At 36.1% G+C, this 18,781-nt stretch overlaps 1 protein-coding gene across 15 annotated transcripts in view; it reads left to right on the top strand.

Moving 5' to 3' along the window:
• The window catches only part of plekha7b (pleckstrin homology domain containing, family A member 7b), a 121,993-nt gene that overhangs the window by 39,968 nt on the left and 63,244 nt on the right, over positions 1–18,781 (top strand). The gene's annotated exons all lie outside the window — the stretch shown is intronic.

The raw sequence follows: 18,781 nt of genomic DNA, 5'->3' as shown, positions 1-18,781 counted from the left end.
CCTTGCTATTGTATATTAGTTAGTCAGAGGACCGGGGAGGTGTGGCACTCCCAACATATTTTTGTAAGAGGGATTCAACACGAGAGCATAATACTGTAAAAAACAGTACTCTGCATAATGCCTCTAATAGCTTTGGAATCCTTTGCGGGAATGACCAAGGCATGTGCTGGATTTGGAGGGATCCGTAGCGCGTGCTTTCTGACAGTAATATGACAGCAGAGGATTCTTTTTATTACTTTTTCCATACGTTTTTAGGAAAGGGGAATTTTTTGCACTATTCTGTGTAAAGAGGGTGTAAAATACGTATTATTTCACCTTGCGGAACATAAGCGGTGTGCTGTACAGTTGAAAGAACAAAAGGGCAGAGAAAGGGCATTAAAAAAATACATTATACAAGATGTGTGCTGGCAATGATTGGTGTTCTGGAAGAAAATGCAGTGCTCTTCATCATTCTTTCAAAAGCACTTGGGGAGGAAAAATAGTTTGCATCAAAAATACATTTCACACTCGTGCACTTGCTTGCCTTTGTAATACAAAAAACACCAGAGCCTTCCATGCAACTATTATTGCATGTCTGTGGACATGTCCTTATTTTGTGTATAAATTACTAATATATTTTTTCGTTATTTATGATTGAGTTCAATGGAAGTCGTAATGCATGCTTTTAACATCCTTTGTGGTACTGATGTGCACTTTGGGTCGCCTTGGTCTTGGAGAACCCCAATTCTGTTTCCCTATGCCTCGCCTCGCCTCCAATCATTTCTTCTTTGTTTGGAACACTTGTAAGTTTTTGAACCATTAATTAAGTTAGTCCTTAAGGGCTGGAGAGTCTTCAGATTTGTGTCCCAGATCTCTAATTAAAAAAATAGCTTGTCTAACTGATCATATGGGAATCATACCAGGTCTTGAGAAATGACTGCTTTAATTTTTACCTTTACAACGTGGGTGAGAGGGACTCTTGAGGAACAGGGTTGGAGGAGTCTGTTCTATAGCCTTCAGTCTTCAGAAGTATTTCCATGATACTGTATACTTCCTTTGATATGCTTGTTGCAAAAATCTTTGAGTGTAGTAAACTCTTATTGTTTATGATGATGATACCCTACCTTGTTACAACCAGAGTCGTAAATAATTGAAGGACATAACTGAGGAATATGTGAATCTTTTACATGCTTTTTTGGAGTTTGGTAAGTAATTAAAATGCAAGTCACAATATAGGCCTGTAAACAAAAAAATTGACTTTGCGATTCATTCCAAATTATTTTTTCATAAATTTTGGTACTGTTAGTGTTATGCTACTGCAACAAAACCAGAAGTTTTACAACAGAATTAAATGTGTTCTCTTCCAACATTCTGTCTACCATTCTTCTGATAGTGTGCCTGATAATGACCTATGTTAGCTTAAGTCTCTGCATTTTTTCTTAAATAGTATTAAGTACATTGAGGATGTGATGCAGTAAATGTGCCAAGACTGTTATACTAATTGCAGGATCAGAAGCCCAATTTAGCAGGTCAGGGTGCAGACAACAACCCTTTCTTCCTCTTGTCTCCTGTATATTTTTCAAAGGGGCAGACCACTGAAGAAAGCGATAACGTATAGTATTAAGTAACAAGTCATTAGTTCTGCGCTCCTCTGTGGCCTGCTGCAGTGGGAGAACAGCACCTCATTTTAATAATAAAGGCAAGAACATCTTCATGCATAAATCATGCCCACCTGGCATCTTTTCACTTTTGCTATCCTTGTACAGCTTCAGACCTTTACCAGTAGCCCCTGCTGAGCTGTGCTGATGCTGAAGCTATTGGCTTTCAGTTGACCTGATTCCACCTAGAACCAGTGGGAGCTGTGGAGATTAAGTTTCATGTCAATCTGTTAATGTACTGAATTGAAATACAACATTGTTTTCAGTCGTTTACTATTGTATGAAATGCAAGGGATTTATATTGTATTTCATGTAACTGGTTAAAAAAAAAACAAAGTCAGAATGAGAGAGCTCCTAGTGTCATTGACACTATGCTGTAGCAGACTGAAAATTGCTCAGGGCTCTTAGAGAACATTTGCTTGAGTACTTTGAGAGACGGGTCTGTATAATGCTAAATAATATACTATGTTTCATTTAAGGACAGGAATATCTGTAATGTACTGTAGTTTATAAAACAGTGCTAAATGCACTGTATCAGAAACCATTAACACTAACAATAAGATGCTAATGAATTCAATTTTCACTCAAGGTTAAAATAATCCTACACCATATCAATGAAAATAATACAGACCAAGAAATGATTTAAGATTTTAAAAATTTACCAAAAATGTCTTTCTTGTCTCTTGAACAGGCTGAGATTTTCTAAAATTGCCGCAGCTCTTTTCCCATTGCAGAAATAGTAAAATCAGTGAAAAGTAGTCCTTATGGTACAATGGATCTTTCTGTATTAAGGTTTTCAAACCTCTACATATTTCATTAAAGCGAATTTATTACATCACATTAAAGGTTTTCAATTTTACGGCGTTTATTTGATAAAACAACAGATTTAAACCCTATATCAAACCGTACTGCTTTAAATTGGAAAGATTAAATTATGTGTTTCCATACTAGATTTAAAAGTGTGTTTGTGATATATGTGACTGAGTACTTGAAGGGGTCTTAGGTTTGACTAGACTCAATGTAGGCTTCAATTTTACCTTCACTAAAGCTTGTACAGTCATGACTCTAAATGCTTCTCCCTGTCTTGATGGCATCAGAAATGTCTTAGGTGTATAGCAATGACATTTCTCAACACTGCTTTATCTTAAATTTATAATTTGACGCAAGGCTTGTTATTAGATTTATATTCTTGAGTCAGGTGATTGAGAGAATTGAGGATCAAGCAAATTGACGTACTGTAGATCAGCATTTGTAATCTGTGCTTTGGACAGATTGGTTGTGCATTTTGAGATGCAAAGTTGATGCCAGTTCCTCGCAGTACATATTTCATTGCAGTTTTCTGGGCTGAATGCTTTGCTGTTTGGGACAGAGTACCATTTGTCTCTGCCAGAACAATATTTTTGCTTTATTTTTTTTTAGTCTGAAAAGGGTAAGGGATACCAAGTCAACAGTGAAGAAATGAGGACTCCTTCTGTGATATTACTGGAATTTGGGGAAGAGTACATGGGATTTGTTTTCATGCTTGCTGCAGTAAATTCACAATCATTAGGGCCAGTATTTAAGTTTTCAACCTTGTACCCAAGGAAACAATAGTGAACTGTTTTAATTGATAAGCTCACATTTCACTTGGATTGTGGCGTTTGTGAAAGTGAGAGTATAAAGAGATTTTAGTATAGTGTGATTAACTTTGTCAAGCATTCATCACAGATTATTCAGGTATCATAAAGCTTTAGTTCTGCCTTAGATAAAGAATTATAAATCAAAAAAGTGTTTCACATTTGATGAACATTATACCACATTTGCTGGAACTGGCTGTAAATTATACAGGCACAGATTGTTTTGTAGATTTAATGCCAAGGTAGCTGAAGGTACAGTTAAATATTGGAGATTTATACGTCCTTTGTGATTGTGCATCATTGGTGCTTGCATACAAAAGAATTGCTCTCTTCTTGCATCTCTTGTCAGCTCTCAAAATACTTAGTTGCTAGGGAATAAAGTGAATGTTAGATCACAAAGACACTGACTTTGGAACAAAATTGTGTGTAAGTTGTGTTATTAACGCTCGCTTCAGGGAACTGGGGAGAGATGTCTGGCGCTGATGCTGCGTCTCATTAACTGGGGGCTTGGCTTGCAGCAGGAAGTGCTTTTGGATAGCACTGATCAGAGGCTGTCACACACTGTTCTATATGCACAGACGAACAGTCACATTTATGACTCACTGCTGACTGATTAAGATCTGCCTGTTAGCATAAAAAGACAGGCTTTTAGGCATTGCAATGTGGGCTTCTTTTGGCTACCTTAATCAAAATTCCTTCAAAAGTGTTTTCTGGAAAAACCACACCACAAACGGTTGGCATTTTTTTTTGCAAGAACCTTGATAGCTTGGTTCACATTGTAGATTTGTATATTTTTATGCAGCAGTAATATGTTTTCTTGATGTGTGCTGTTAGGATTTGACAGTTTTTTTTTATTGAACTGCTTTTTCTGTTGTTGTTGTTGTTTATTTTCACTTGATTGGTTTTATTTCTGATTTACTAAATTCTCTGCTTAAAAAGAAGCAGATGGAGATTTCTGGACACAGTCATCATTATTCGGAAATCTGCTATGAACTGAATAGCTGGATTAAAGGGAAATTCCCTCCAGTGCTGGATAGTAGAATGAAGTGGAATCAATGGAGATCAAATTGTTATCCGGCGTTTTTTTATTCTATAAAACAACAGATTTAAACCCTATATCAGACCATACTGCTTTAAATTGGAAAGATTAAATTGTGTTTCCATACTAGATTTAAAAGTGTGTTTGTGATTTATGTGACTGAGTACTTTTTTGCAATCAGAGGAATCCTACTCCGTTGGGCCCCTGAGCAAGGACCTTAACCCCAACTGCTCCAGGGGCACCTCTGCGCTCTGACCCCAAGCTTCTCTCCCTGTCTGTGTGTCTCATGGAGAGCAGGTTGGGGTATGCGAAAAAACAAATCCCCAATGCAAGAAATTGTATAGGGCTAATAAAGTGATCTTACCTTCTGTACATCTACAATTCAATACCTCAGGTATTAGGCATCATGGACTATAATGTAGAGTCCTGATTCAAACCAGAGATCTCTGGACTGCAGGACCCTTCAGTCTGGTCTTCCAACAGACAGTCAGAAGCTTGCTGTCCGTATGTATTTGGCATAAAATCTTTTTGTTTGATATGACTAGATCATATAAGCATACAGAAGTGCCAGAGGGATTTATATCAGAATCACGAGTCTTCAGTATGTAGAGAAGGCTTGTATGTAAATATGTTGAACTCAAGAATCTCTGGTAGGCGTTCGGAATTGTAATGCTCAAATATTTGAAAAGAATGCTACATTGTTTTATTGTTTGAAAGGACAGCCTACTTTAACAAATTCTGGTCATTTCCCCTCAGTCCCCAGATATTCATTTTTATCTATAACTTTACCACTTTTTCAGTAATGAGAAATTGTGGTTGATCAAATGATATTGCTCATAATCTCTTAAAGGTTATGAGCAATAGCAAAAAAAAATGGATTTTGTGTTTAATATGGTCATATATTAATGCCATTTTAATTCTAAATACCTTTTTTCTCATAAAAGGTATGTTGTCCATCCTGGCATGAAGTAGCAAAGTGGATTTCGTTTAGACAGAAAACAGTCGGCTCAAACAAGATGTAACAATAGATTTGGCATTATGCCATGTGCAGTAGTAAAAAAAGGAACAGCTTATAAATGCATTGCTGCAAACAAGTCCTAGGAATCCTTTATGAAAACGTGCCTTGGTGTTTATCTCTGCCCGACACCTGTAGAATGTAGAAAGGCCATTAAACAGCAGTCACTGTGGATGAAGAGAGTGAATATGTCTGAGGAATTTCTGGTTTCCAGTGTTTTAGTGTGACTGAATCTCCCAGGTCTGTCTCTTGAGTCCAGATTTTGATGCCGTTTTTTTTTTTTGCTTGACATTGATTCTTGTGGAAGTTAGGAATTCTAGTATTAAAGACAACTTGAAATGGTCATTACACTTGCAGGAACTAGTTTTTGATGATCCCAGATGCCAGAGTGGAGGCAGTGTGCTCAGGACTACTCTTTATAGTACTGGCGGCATTTCATATCCTTCTTTTAATGTGAAGCTTCTTTTCTGTTACATTTTAGGGCTGTCTGTAGTGGAATATGTGCAGCTGTTCTGTTTTACATTTAATAGTAAATGCTAGACTGCTTCCATAATAACAAGGCATTACAACATACAACTACAGTAGATGATTTGCTGTTTGTCAGTTTTTTTAAATTTATTTCACTTTTCAGTACATCTTTTCACTCTCCATGTAAAAAGTGCTTATGAGTGGTCGTTAACCTGACTGTTAGGTCCTGTTGACATGATTTGATATGATTATAGAATAGTAATGGAAATACTATAATGATCTTTAAACTAAGATGCTTCATAGCTAATTCCAATCTTTTTGTATACATTTGTATACCCAGTCTGTCACTTACACCTGCAGCCTGTGCTAGTGATGACTGATCATTTGTAGTTGCCACACCATTATTTCCTGGTTCGATTTAATTACGTTCACCAGTGAGATTTTTCAGGAAGTGAGCATTATGATTACAGGAGTATAGAAATCCTCCAGAGGGCTGCAATACACAGTAGTACCTTCATTGGTTGTACTGATGCAGCATCAGGCCTTCACTGGCTGCACCTGTATGGCTTTTCCTATTAACAGCAGTGATGGATTTACTTGAAATATGCTCAGAGCAAATTGTCTTCAACTATTGAACCAGTGCGATCGTCATTCACCTTAATAGGCCAAGACTTTATTGTAAGATGCTGGATAATGTAGGGATGAAGCTTCAGTCTTCTAATTTTTCTTCCATCCAAGCTTACTAGAACATTCTGTGCAGGCTAAGCCTTATTTTGGGATGAAGAGGGGAGGCGTGATGTACTAATAATGTATGCGTGTACAAATCTGCGGGTGAATGATTTAGAACCCATTGATCTTGCCTTTGATCTGAAAAAAAAGCCTGCCCCTTCCAATATCCCTCATGATGGCGACTGAGCTAATGTGTCTGTCGGCTGGCCTCAGTTATTCCACCTCTCATCTTTCAATTACATTCCGCAAACAGGCTAAAATCAAGATAGAGCATCCTATCTGGGCATGGAGATTGAATCCTTTGCCTCTCCGGGCTCGGAATTAACTGACTCTGCTTTCCGTGTTTTAATTATCATCTGTCTGCAAGAGGCTCAGTATAGAATGGGGGGGGGGGGGGGAGACATTTGATGTTGGTCAAGTGCAGCTAACAGTGAGTTTAATTTTTAAATTCCTGCCGTCAGTAAGGGGTGTGGTTATTTTGTATAGGCAACAACCTGCTGTAAGTGTAATTCATGTTTAGCTTTCTAATTGCAGTAGAAGAATCTACCATCGCTATTTGGCGAGAACAAGTGTCTGAATTTGTATTGCGCAGTGTCCAGAAGAGATTAAGGTGTCACGTCTTGAGGCAATTGACACTGAAGAGAAATTTTCAGAAATGTGAATAATTTGGTTTTGAAATATCATGATATGTCTGTATACAATTAAATATTGTACAATATAAACTACAGTTCTCAATAAATTAAAACATTTTCACAAGGGCAATACGTTATAAATTTCAGTGGTTTACCACAGCACAGGAGTGTTACATTTTAGAAGTACACTAAACAGTCACAAATAAAAAACTGCCACTCGTGGTCAAAGTATTAGGAACCTTGCTTCATAATTAAGCCTTTGCTAGTGGCAAGAGCAGTTTAAATGGGATGAGTTCCACAAGGTGAAATATTCGCTGTGAGAAAGCCCATCCCATTCCTCCAGTAGGATTGCCTTCATTAGTGATTGTGATGAGGGCAATGGTGTGTGAGATTGACCTGCATGTTGTAACAGTTTTCAAAAGGATTAAGATCTGGGTATTGTTCTTGCCTGGGAAGGTGATGGAAGTCTGTTTTGTTCTGGTCAAGACAAGTGCGCATTGCTTGCCTCTAAAAGTCTTTTCATTTTGCTTGTTGAATAGACTGGAGAAAGGGGTTCCTAATATTTTAACTTCGGAGTGTTAAATATCTAACGATTCTGAGAGGTGTTGAGATTTTGCTCTTTCCTGATTTGCTGTGCAATTCATTTTTTTTTATTTTAAAAATTAAAAATTTAAATATTTTTTATGTTTTAAATTTAAACAAACATTCAAAGACTAGATCAGAAGTGCATTACCATCCAGTATAAGGATGGAAATATATCAGGAATATAATTCCAGTATAATGAGGAAAAATAAAAAATACAACCGCAAAGGATTCGATACCATAAGAACAAAATCTTCAGTTTTTTAATACCTAGTGTCAGGTCTTAACCTGTTCAGTGGAAAGACAGAATAAAATAACTGTCACTTAGTGGAAACCTATATTAACTTTGCTGAAGGTTGCCTTCATTTTCTTAAATTTTGCTACAGGATATTTCTGGAGTAATATCCTGAAATTGTGTTCTCAGCCATTGGACTGATCCCATTCACCTGCAGTTCCAGCAGATTATAATCAGTTCAGAGATGAGCACCATTTATACTTTAAATTTTAAAAAAAGACATTAACTTATATATTGGACCATTAAAGGATTTATTTCCCTTTAAAGATGCTTTATCTTTATAGATTTATTTTTCTGGTGAGAATGCTACAGCCAGTGATTTCAAGATGGTAAGACTTGGAAACTGGAGCAATTTATCTAGATCATGTATTCCCCCCTTTCAAATAAGGTCTGTGCAGAGACCTGTCAGAAAATGTCAGGCTGTAAAGCTCTGGTCCTCTGAGGTCATATTGATCTGTGAGCCATTGACAGACCGAGTGCTAGTGTATTCTCCAGTACATTTCCAGACAGAAGAGGCAACACTCTTACTGCATAATGTTTAAGCAGTCTTTGCAAAGAAGCAATTGCAAACCACAAAAGCAAAACATCACGTTTAAACTTTAATTTATAGAATACGTTTTCCATCTTCCACATCAGACAAATCTGTAGCTCTGCAACAAAGATCAAGTTGTAATGTAATAAGTAATTCCTGGAGCTTTGTAGAGTTGCGGGTGTTTCTTCAACAGCAGTTCTATCTGTGTGCTTTATTTAAATAGAATAAGGTGGTATAAGTTAGTAATTTTATTTCTTTAAGAAAATCCATTTCCCTGGCACTCAGTTCCTAAAATTGGATATTTACAAAGCCTTCTACAGCTAAAACACAGTCTCAGGATTATTTAAAACTGATAAAATGCATATAAAGTTAATGTTAATAGGCAGTTTATGAATCCCACTGCTTATTCAAAGTAAGTGTTTTTGCTGTGCAAAAGAAAATTATTTTTTACCCCTTTTTTTTACATTTTCATGCAGCATAGTATTGTTTTCTCCATTCTAGTATCAGTACTCTTTTATGAGAACAGTTTAAGTCTGGCATTTTAGTTAATCCTGTCATCTGTCATGATACAAATTTTCTTATTTTTACATGCATACAGTTTTATATTTTATTCTTGTTCTAAATTTGATCATACATTATCATTGTTTTCAGTTTTTAAAAGTGCCAGGTTGCGTGTCCAACACCATTCAGAATAAAGAATTAATCTGCAAGCACACCTCCTGGTGTCTTAGAAATCTCTTTTTTTATTCATGTGAATTTATCATAAACTTGATTAGTCGTCTTGCCTTTGGGGTTCAGTTTACTATCTGGAATGGCTAAATCAGTTATGTACAGTATGAGGCTTGTATGGATGTTTTTTTCAAGGGAATAGTGTAGGCAGGTGACTGAAGAGGAGTATGGTAGACTGAACACTACATTTAATTGGCAGGATTCCAAAAATTTGTATGATTCCTCGAGTCTTATTTAAGTAATTTTATTTTCTCTGTGATATCAATGGCTGCTTCAATACCGCATATACCCTGAGGAAGAAAACAATGTTCTGTTTTTGCAACTTTAGCAACTGTGGTGTATGATGTTTGGATCGGGGGGTTAAACCACTCTACCATGAAATGACATACAGTAGGTCAGAAGCTACAGTAGAACTACTGGGTTTGACTTTTAAATGTCTCGCAAGTAGTAGTATTGAAGTTGTGGTTGTGTTTCTTCTACACATCACACGTGTTCAGCTACACATCACATGATTGAAGTAGCTTTTGACATGTCCTCTCTCCCTGGGCTCTGTCAAATTTGACAGATTCCACAGTATTTTGTCAGCTGTTCTGCTTTCATTCTTGAGTTTCAGGAACCAGAGATGATGAATAGAGGGCACACCTATTAACTTGGAGATTACTATTGAGTTTTGGCAGTTTTTATTTCCCCAGGTCTCCACCCCAAAAACTTCAATGCTTTTGCTTTCGGTCCTCCAGACTTGGAGGACTGGTATATTATCTTTTATCAAAACACAATTGCAACAGGAATGCATAAAGTGTATGGCACTTTCACAAAAAGTGTTACTCTCTGCATAGGAATGTTTAGGTTATCACAGAGACCTTTGCGACTTTTTAAGAAAGGCCATTGGTATTCTAGTTAGCTTGTCATTTTTCACCAGCCTTCATGTCAGTGTCTGCGGAGCAATGCGATTGCTGTCTTTGCTTGTAAAGGTGAAATGTAATTGTGGTGGCTTACTGCCAGAATGGGTAAGTGTAAGAAAGCAGATCGCATCTGCTGCATAATTTTTTTTTCCTCGCTTAGAGACGACCGCATTGATCTGATCGATATTCTATTATTCCAGATTACTTCAACTTTGTTGCAGAAATGAAGTGCTTGTTTTCTTTATTGAGTTTAAGATCAGCATCTTTGAAAGTCATTTATTTTATTTTTTGTTAAAGATGCGGCACTGCAAGCTTGCAACCAAAACTTGCAGCTGAATTAAGAAGTCACTTGCAATGGCATGCTACTGTATGTGTGCATGTATGTATGAAAGGGTAAGGTGGTGGTTTCATAAAAGGTGAATTTTACATCAGCTTGAGAGAAACTTTGTTTCCATCTGTGATCTGGATACATATTGAACATTGCATGAATGTGTGATAAATTATTCTGTTCTATTATTCTCTCTTCATTACTGAAGTACTATAGTATTCTGTATCTTTAAAATTAGTTTTATTGCTATCAGTACTTAGTGAATTTGTCATTTTTTGTAATTTGTTAAGCCATCAAGGCCGTAGATAATTATATTGTAGCTATTTTTTCCATATGTTACCATAGTTTCAGAGGGATAAAAAATACTGTTGAAATTTTAACTGACAGGTTCACATACTGTATGTTCCTTTTTTTCTTTTGTAACAATCATTTAACTTTTCCATTGCTTACGTTGGTGCTCAAGCCAGTATAAACGTATTTTTTAGATTTAGTTTTGCTTTTAACATTTTGGGATTTTTGTGAATGTCATTAATTAAACTGAGATTTAAATCTTTATTTCTTTAATGCTGGTTATAAATCAAAACAGCGTAAGCATTTGTACAGTCATCTGCAGTTTATATTTATTGCTTCAAACTATAATATGTAGTATTTAAGAAAATCATAATTACATAATGAAGTTAACTTTATGGTGAAATATGAAGAAATACTGTACTGTGGAAAGCAGTCCTTGTTCATTGGTAAGCTCTGAAATTAAGTAGTTTTGTTTGTTTTTCAACACAACGTTTGAACTGGCCACAAGAAAAAGTTCCGAAAAATTGATTTTGATTGCAACAAAAGTTAAAGTCAGTCTTCTTACTTATGTAAATGAATTTTTTTAAATGCCTGGAGATAAGACAGACGGGTAGGTTAATTGACTTCTGGGAAAACTGGCCCTGGTTTGAGTCCATGCATGTTTGCGTCTATGTGCCCTGAGATCCTGAGCTGGCATCTCGGTCAGGGTGTATCCTCCCTTGTGCCTGTTGCTTGCTGGGATAGCTCCAGCTCCCCTGTGAGCCTGTATTGGATAAAGTGGTGAGTAGATGGAAGGATAGATGGATAGCTATAAGGTCTTTAATAATGAACTGCCTCTGAGTGACCTTTGGGTATTTCCTGCACACTGTTTGTACAACCTTAACATTCAAGTAGTTAAACCATCTTCACAGAATAATAAAGACTAAATTTAATGTTCAGCTACTCTTAAGCCTTTTGAGAACTGCAATTAAAGGCTTTGTTTGTAATAATAGGTTGTTGCTGTGCAAACTGTAAAGCATCAAAAACATTAATTTCTCTGTATAGTATCAACAAGGGAGAAAAGCATGGTGTTTAACGTGGATACATCGTTATCAAAGCTGTTCCATTTCAAAAACATCCTTCAGTAAATTTTCATTTACTTTATTTGCTATATGAATTAATCTTTGATCTTGTGATAATAATGAAGTTGTAAATAAATTGGTTGTAATAATAATGATATGAAATCATATTATAGTTTGCCTACAGTATTAAAAGGAGGTGCAAACCTTACAATATACCCCAAACAATTGTTTTGCCTGGAATATGTCTCCTTATTGGGTTTCTTGTATATTAGACTGTGATCACACATCACAAGTTGAAGACTAACCCTAACCCTAACCACAGGAATATATGAAAAGAGTAACCCTGTGAAACCATGGAAAGATCTGTTTGGTCAGGCCAGGGCTGCTACAAGCACAGGGGAAGGACTGATCAAGTGCAAGTCCAAAGTCTTTAAACATGGAATCCCAAAGAGCAAAAGACTAAACAAAAATGTTTTAAATTGCATTTGATGAGTGATTTGAAGGTTTGATTTAATCCAGACTTGGACTTATTTAACAATTATTTTAAAAAAATATTCTATAAAATATTAACAGCCTGATAAAATCGTATATCGCTGTATGCAAAGCATTCAGGAGTGCCACTAAGCTCTGCTACAATGTTTTTTTTGTTTTGAATTTGCTGGCCTTCAGACAAGAATGTTACATAGGTGTTGAAGTATGTACCAAAGTGACAAGCCCACTAGTTGAGAGAACTGGATTGTTTAAAACAATGGGAGTTAACCTGTGTGTGAAGAAAAGGATGCTTACTTTTCCTTCAGTCTCACATCTATTTGCTATAGGGCAGTCCAGTCCTGCATCTAAATGCAATTTCAAAAGGAGAGCCTAATGCAGTGTTTGACTGCTTGTGTCTGTCTCTGCTGTACATGTCTAATGTTCTTCTTGACTTCCGAACAAAGAAAGAAAGAAAGCCTTTATTGCATTCATTACAATTTACAGAACAATTGCTTGGAGGAGTTTTCGGTGCTTTCTCTGAAATGTTGAAAGACAACCTCACTGAAATTACCTTGCCAAACTCCATTCACAGCAACTTTCTGTGAGAGATGGTATAGTATGGTACAGGCTGAACTTGAAAATGTCCTTTCCCTCACCTCAGACCTTTAATTTCATTTTCACATCAGACACATTTAAACAATCTCTGCATTTTGCACCTAAATGCCTAACTTAAACCAAAGGTGCTAAAACCTTAATGGTATCTTAATATAGCTCAGTGATATGTTCAATGTTCGAGCTGTCAATCAGTCTGCATTGGAAGGGTTTGTCAATCTATAGCCCAAATGTTCTCAAAACATGGCAAATGATTTCAGATCGTTGCTTTTGTAACTTTTCTATGTTGCCTTGTGGAAGATCATGGACAGTGTTTACCCACAGATTCCATTTCCTACCTGGTTGGTACATGGAAAACATTACATTTTTGTCTGAATACATATTGTTTATATTAAAATATTTTTGGTGTCTTTTCTCCATCCATCGATTTCTTATTTCAAACTCCTCCTCCGATTCAGGGTCGCCGGGGAGGCAGAGCGTATCCCAGAAAGCAACTGGAGCATGACAGGATACTCCCTAGATGGGATGCCAGTCTATGGCAGGGTGTCATTATGTCGCTGGTATTGGTATAATCCTTTTTAACAAGCACCACTTTATTTTTTGATCAATGGCAGACATTGAGTGGGCCCCGGACATTGTTTCCACATTGGCTGGCTCTGTCCCCAGACCGAACGCATGAAATCCGCATGTTTCCGTATAGGGTGCAGCATTGATGAGCACTTAGTCCCACAAAAGATAACTTTACTGCTAAGATGGGGAATAGTACTTGGAAAGGTTTTGAAAAATTAACAAAATCAAATTCCATTCTTGCCAGGGGGAGCTGAATGTTGAGCAATGTGCTTTTTGTGACAGCATGATTAAAGGCCCTGAAGAATAAGTACTAGGAATCTGTTTAATTCTATTGTGTACAAGCTTTTTCCACAGTGGAGACATGAGATCTAAATGAAAACTGTTATGCAACAAACTATGCTAGTCCTCTGGTTCAGTTTTCACTCTGGTTCTTTGCGTGCTGGTGATTTGACAGATCGAGTGCCAGTTTGGGAATTGGCATGTTTAGAGCAAACTTTCATGAGGGTTTGGAATATTTTTGGGTAACTGTTCTATTTTTGTCACTATCAGAGGAATGCTGCAGAGGCAGTGTTTGTCTTCATGATGATAGTTAGCTGTTTAGTGTTTCGTCAACACATGACTCTAATTTAGAGGTCTATAAGCACTTGGGAGTTGAGTTTATGGTTAAAGGATTAGGACACAACAGTTCATTTTTTGGCCATGGTGTCATTTTTACACCAAATATTGGTTCTTTGTTAGTATTTCCATGCCTGAGTTACAAAAGGTGGCATTGGAAATGGCCATTTTAATCAGAAAGGCAGTTATTGTTCAGTCATCGCCACTGTGTGGCATTTACATCACGCTGGGGGAAATGCTCCTGTTCGTTAAATCCTTGATGAAACAGGAGATCAGCCACTGTCATTTCTTAACCCTGCCATACAAAACCATCTTCTATTGCAGAAATGCAGGAAGGTTTTGGATATGTTGCTGGAATTAAACTTATTGATGAAACGTTATACAGTGTAGACAATGCTGATCTTCTCAATAATACATTCAGAGCTCTTTAGAAAACAGATAACATTATAATGTAACTAGACTGGATCTGACAATGGAAGGAAGAGAGCTGACCTTAGTTTTGTCCCATGCAGCAAATTATTTGCTCTGTGTTTTCAACCTATTATGTTGAAATCTCACTTTAACATAAAAAAGTGAAATGGTTATATTGTATGTCTAGAACAGTATGGCATATTAGGAAGAATTATTAAGCTATTTGATATCAAGAAAAAGAAACTTTAGTTAAAATAAGATTATTTAACTTCCCTGACATGTATTATTCTAGATGAGGTATTTCAGATTCTTTTTGAGCTTCTATACATTCATAAATAGTAGTTTCTCTGAAGTACACTTTGTGCTGAGGAGCAGTAGAAAACTATCATACAGATAAGTTTTCCAAGTGTAGTGGTAAGCAAGGTGTTTTAGTCAGAAATAAACACTCTGATGTTTCTCCAATAATTTCAGGTCTAGGCCCAGTTGCATCAGATAAAGTTTGAAGAAGGCTTAACAACCCAGACGTTTTCTTTTTTTCTTTATACTTTACACCTTTAAATTAGCCATGCTATTCCTTTGGAGTCTGCATGCTGGTGCAACTCTACACCCAGGTCTATAGGTTTATGATGTTTTTTTTTTAATTTTGAATACTCTGTTATTTTTGTCTATATGCCCTAGTAGTTTGGATTTGTGGGAGAGCAGAAGAAAGTGTTGAAGACTGCTGTCCTTCCTCTAAATTATACACTTATCGGAGCCATCTGCCATTTTCTACTTAGAAATCATGAAAGATGTGAATCTCATTTCAAGACTGTCTCCTGTGACTCAGCCTGTACTATTAACAAGATCCTTACTGGTTAAGTCATTCCAGAGCCCCTGTATTTAAAATGGTTTAAACCATTTACTACATCTTGTAGTTATTAACATTGAAGAAACAAGAAAAGATGCTGTTCACTCTAATACAAATTTATCTTCTGCTCAATAGCAAAATCATTTTTTGCTTCATTGAACAGCTAGAAATAGAGGGTTGCTAATGTATGTCTTAATACCAAATGTTATTTGCTCAATGCACTTTTCTAATTTTGTTTGGTTAATAACCATTTTTAAAGTAATTTTCACAGCAAGACAGAGTAAACATGATTAATCACAGCAGTCTTTCTCAAATACTTTTCGTTATTGTTTCTGTTTTGCCTGATGGCAATTTAGGCAAGCCTTAAAGAGTCTTGTTTAAAAAGCATTGAGTCATAAGTAATTGATAAACCTAGTAACATTTTAGGATCAATTTAGGAAATATTTATGAAGCATTGCTGGAAGTATGTTTGTAAAGAATAATCATTGAGGCATGCTGACCTCCCAGTGTAGAGATTATAAAGATATTATTTTTCTAAACCCACTCTTATCACTGCGAGATATTTCTCGGAAGAAGGCTCAAAAATGTCTTAGAAACCAGTGAACTTTTCTGGTACAGCTGTCAGTCCTAGTCCTTACCATCAAAATCAAAGAAGAGCAATGTTATATTTACAGCACATTATTGGCCTATTGACATTAACAGTTCATTACTCATACCTGCCTACCTGTAGACAACTGTCTTTTTATTGACATTGGGTTAATGCATACAAGCCCATACTGTATGTGCAACTATAATAAAAATGATTGCAGCTGCCTGCCTTAATATAGCAGTGAGCAGTTCATAATGTTTCTTAAGTATTGTCAGTGTATGAGGGTAAAGAAGTACTGCACTGACACTGTATAGTAACTCCTGAGAAAAAGAATAGAGCTTAATTTGAAATCATACAGCTATCTACAAGCACACATTTTTACATCCACGTAATCAACATATACAGGTGATTGCTTGGGGAAAATTAACCTTTTCCTGCTGATAAAGCTAGAGAGTTTACTGAAGAATATTAAAGTCTTAAATAAAATAATAGATGTCAAATAATGTCGCAAATAATGCTTAGAATTTAAACAAATCTTTAAAAGAATGATTTTAAAATCTTTGACTTTATCCTTGGTGACTTGAACTATGCATAAGAAATATTACCTGACAAAAAATACAGGACAATGCGAGCTACAGAATGAATAATGCAACAAATAAAAAGATAATATTCTCACAAAGTCACAATAAGTGAAGAATTCTCAGTATGTATGAAAAGACACAGCACAATAGTTCTGTAATATATGCTAAGGAATTCAGTGTAAATGACAAATTGGAGGTTTCAGGGTAGAGTCTTACTTTATGTACATTTGACAAGTGCTGTTGCTCCCAGTATAATTAGATCCTTTTTAAATCATAATACAATTTACATGTTTCTCATGGAGCCTCTGATTGTATTACAATTAGTATAATATTCACAGTAAAGCTATATATAGCTTTTTTATTATTAACTTCTTTCACCAAACTAGTCTGGGTACTTTGTGTGAAATAATATAATATAAAAATATATATTTATTTATATTTATATTGTCTCATAGGCCGTAAGAATTAATTTGTTTTAGTGGCTAAAGGCAAATGTTGACTGTGTCATTTGTAGGTGCAGATTATCCACATCATCTTGGACATAGCTGTTTCTGCTGTGTCTATCTTCTGTGCCATCCATCCTTAGGTCAGTGATGAGTCAGTTTATAAGTTTTTTCAGTCCATCATACATGAGCGCTGCTATTAAATAAACAAAGGTAATTAATTAGACCTCTGTATTTTGTTTCATTCTATTGGCATTAATGTCAGTATTTGTACTGTTTTGTGTGCTTAGAGCCACATACTGTATGTTTCACATACTTGCTCAGTTCTAAAAAAAAATATTGTCTATTCTTAGCTCTCAGAGGAACAGGGTAAAGGTGTTTGGAGGAAAAACTTAAATCCAGATGAAAAAATGTGTTATTTAACACTAAATTCAGTTGTGCAAATGAAGGTGGATGAGCATCCTATTAACAATCGCAGTATTTTGTGTGGCTGTAATGAATTTTACATTTATGTTTTCGGGTGTAAAGTGCCGGTCTGTCCCTTTTAAGAATTGGACATATCTCGTTCTCATCACTGACAAAACAGATTTTTTAAGAAATGAAAAGATTTATATCGAAATGTTTGTTTTTGGTGTGTACTTGGGTATGTTTGAACAAACAGACAAAGCAGGCATTTTAATCAATTGTTAAGTTATTACATGCAAAATAATCTTCTTGCACTGTTTTCTGTATACTTCTTTATCTGGCAAGGTCAGCTCAATCCTGTTCATACAAATATTTTCAGTGGAACCGAAACAGCTTTGATAGAATCAAGCAAAGTGTTATATTGGAAGATTATCTGGCGATCAAGCCAGCTGTAACTGGTACTTTCAGGAGAGTGCTGCTGTAAATTCAGTATAATAAATAGATCCAGGTGCCTCTTCCCCCGAGTCCCTGATCAGGGCTGTGGTAGTTGAGTGCCTGTTTGTAATGCAGTCTATGTATTCTGGGCTCAGCACTGCCTTGAGGCTGATCTTTCATGGCTTTCTTGTGACCAGAGCTGTGCTCTTCTGTGGGTTCTATAAAGCTGTCATTTCAAGAAACACCCAAGAGGCATTATTGATGGACAGCTCTCTGTATGGCACACAAGAAAGGAAGAGACTGGGGACTTACTGCTCTGGCAATCACTGCATATCCATAATGTTATCAGAACTCAGTGACCTCTTTTGCAGGGATGGACACATGCTTCACATTGTGCAGTTATGCCAGCAGCAGAAATTGATAGTCTTTTTATGATCAGTGTATCAATAATTGAGCTAGTCTTAAAATAATCATTTTGGCTTAACTTTAAAACTGCACTTTCTGAATGTATTGTGTACCTATATATTTTGTTTTACTGTGCGTACCCAAGAAGGTTCTCAAAGAAGCTGAGCATGCCTTCTGTGTGAAAATTAGTACTAACATTAATGTAAGATATATTGTTCTTACTTTGTTTTTGCAGAGTGTGTAATTGTATCGATATAGAGAACCAAATTGAATGGTAAGGTGCTGCAAAATAAAATAACACCGTAGACCTGTAATTTAAAAATCTGTCATTCTAATTTGACAAGACCTACCAGAGTGAGACAAAAAAAAAGTGATAGGAGAATGCCTATACAGCATTTCAAACATTGCATAAAATGACATGTTCCATTAAAACTCCATTATGATAATGAGAGGAAAGAATCCGTGCCCACATACTGCATTCCCAGATGTCATATAAACTTCATTTCATTTGGAATTGATTGTCTAAATCTGTGCTTGCATT

The sequence above is a fragment of the Lepisosteus oculatus genome, chromosome 21 (assembly GCF_040954835.1).
Source record: "Lepisosteus oculatus isolate fLepOcu1 chromosome 21, fLepOcu1.hap2, whole genome shotgun sequence".
Classification (NCBI taxonomy): Eukaryota; Metazoa; Chordata; class Actinopteri; order Semionotiformes; family Lepisosteidae; genus Lepisosteus; species Lepisosteus oculatus.
Note: the sequence above shows the minus strand (reverse complement) of the source record. Positions and strands in the feature narration are given on the sequence as shown.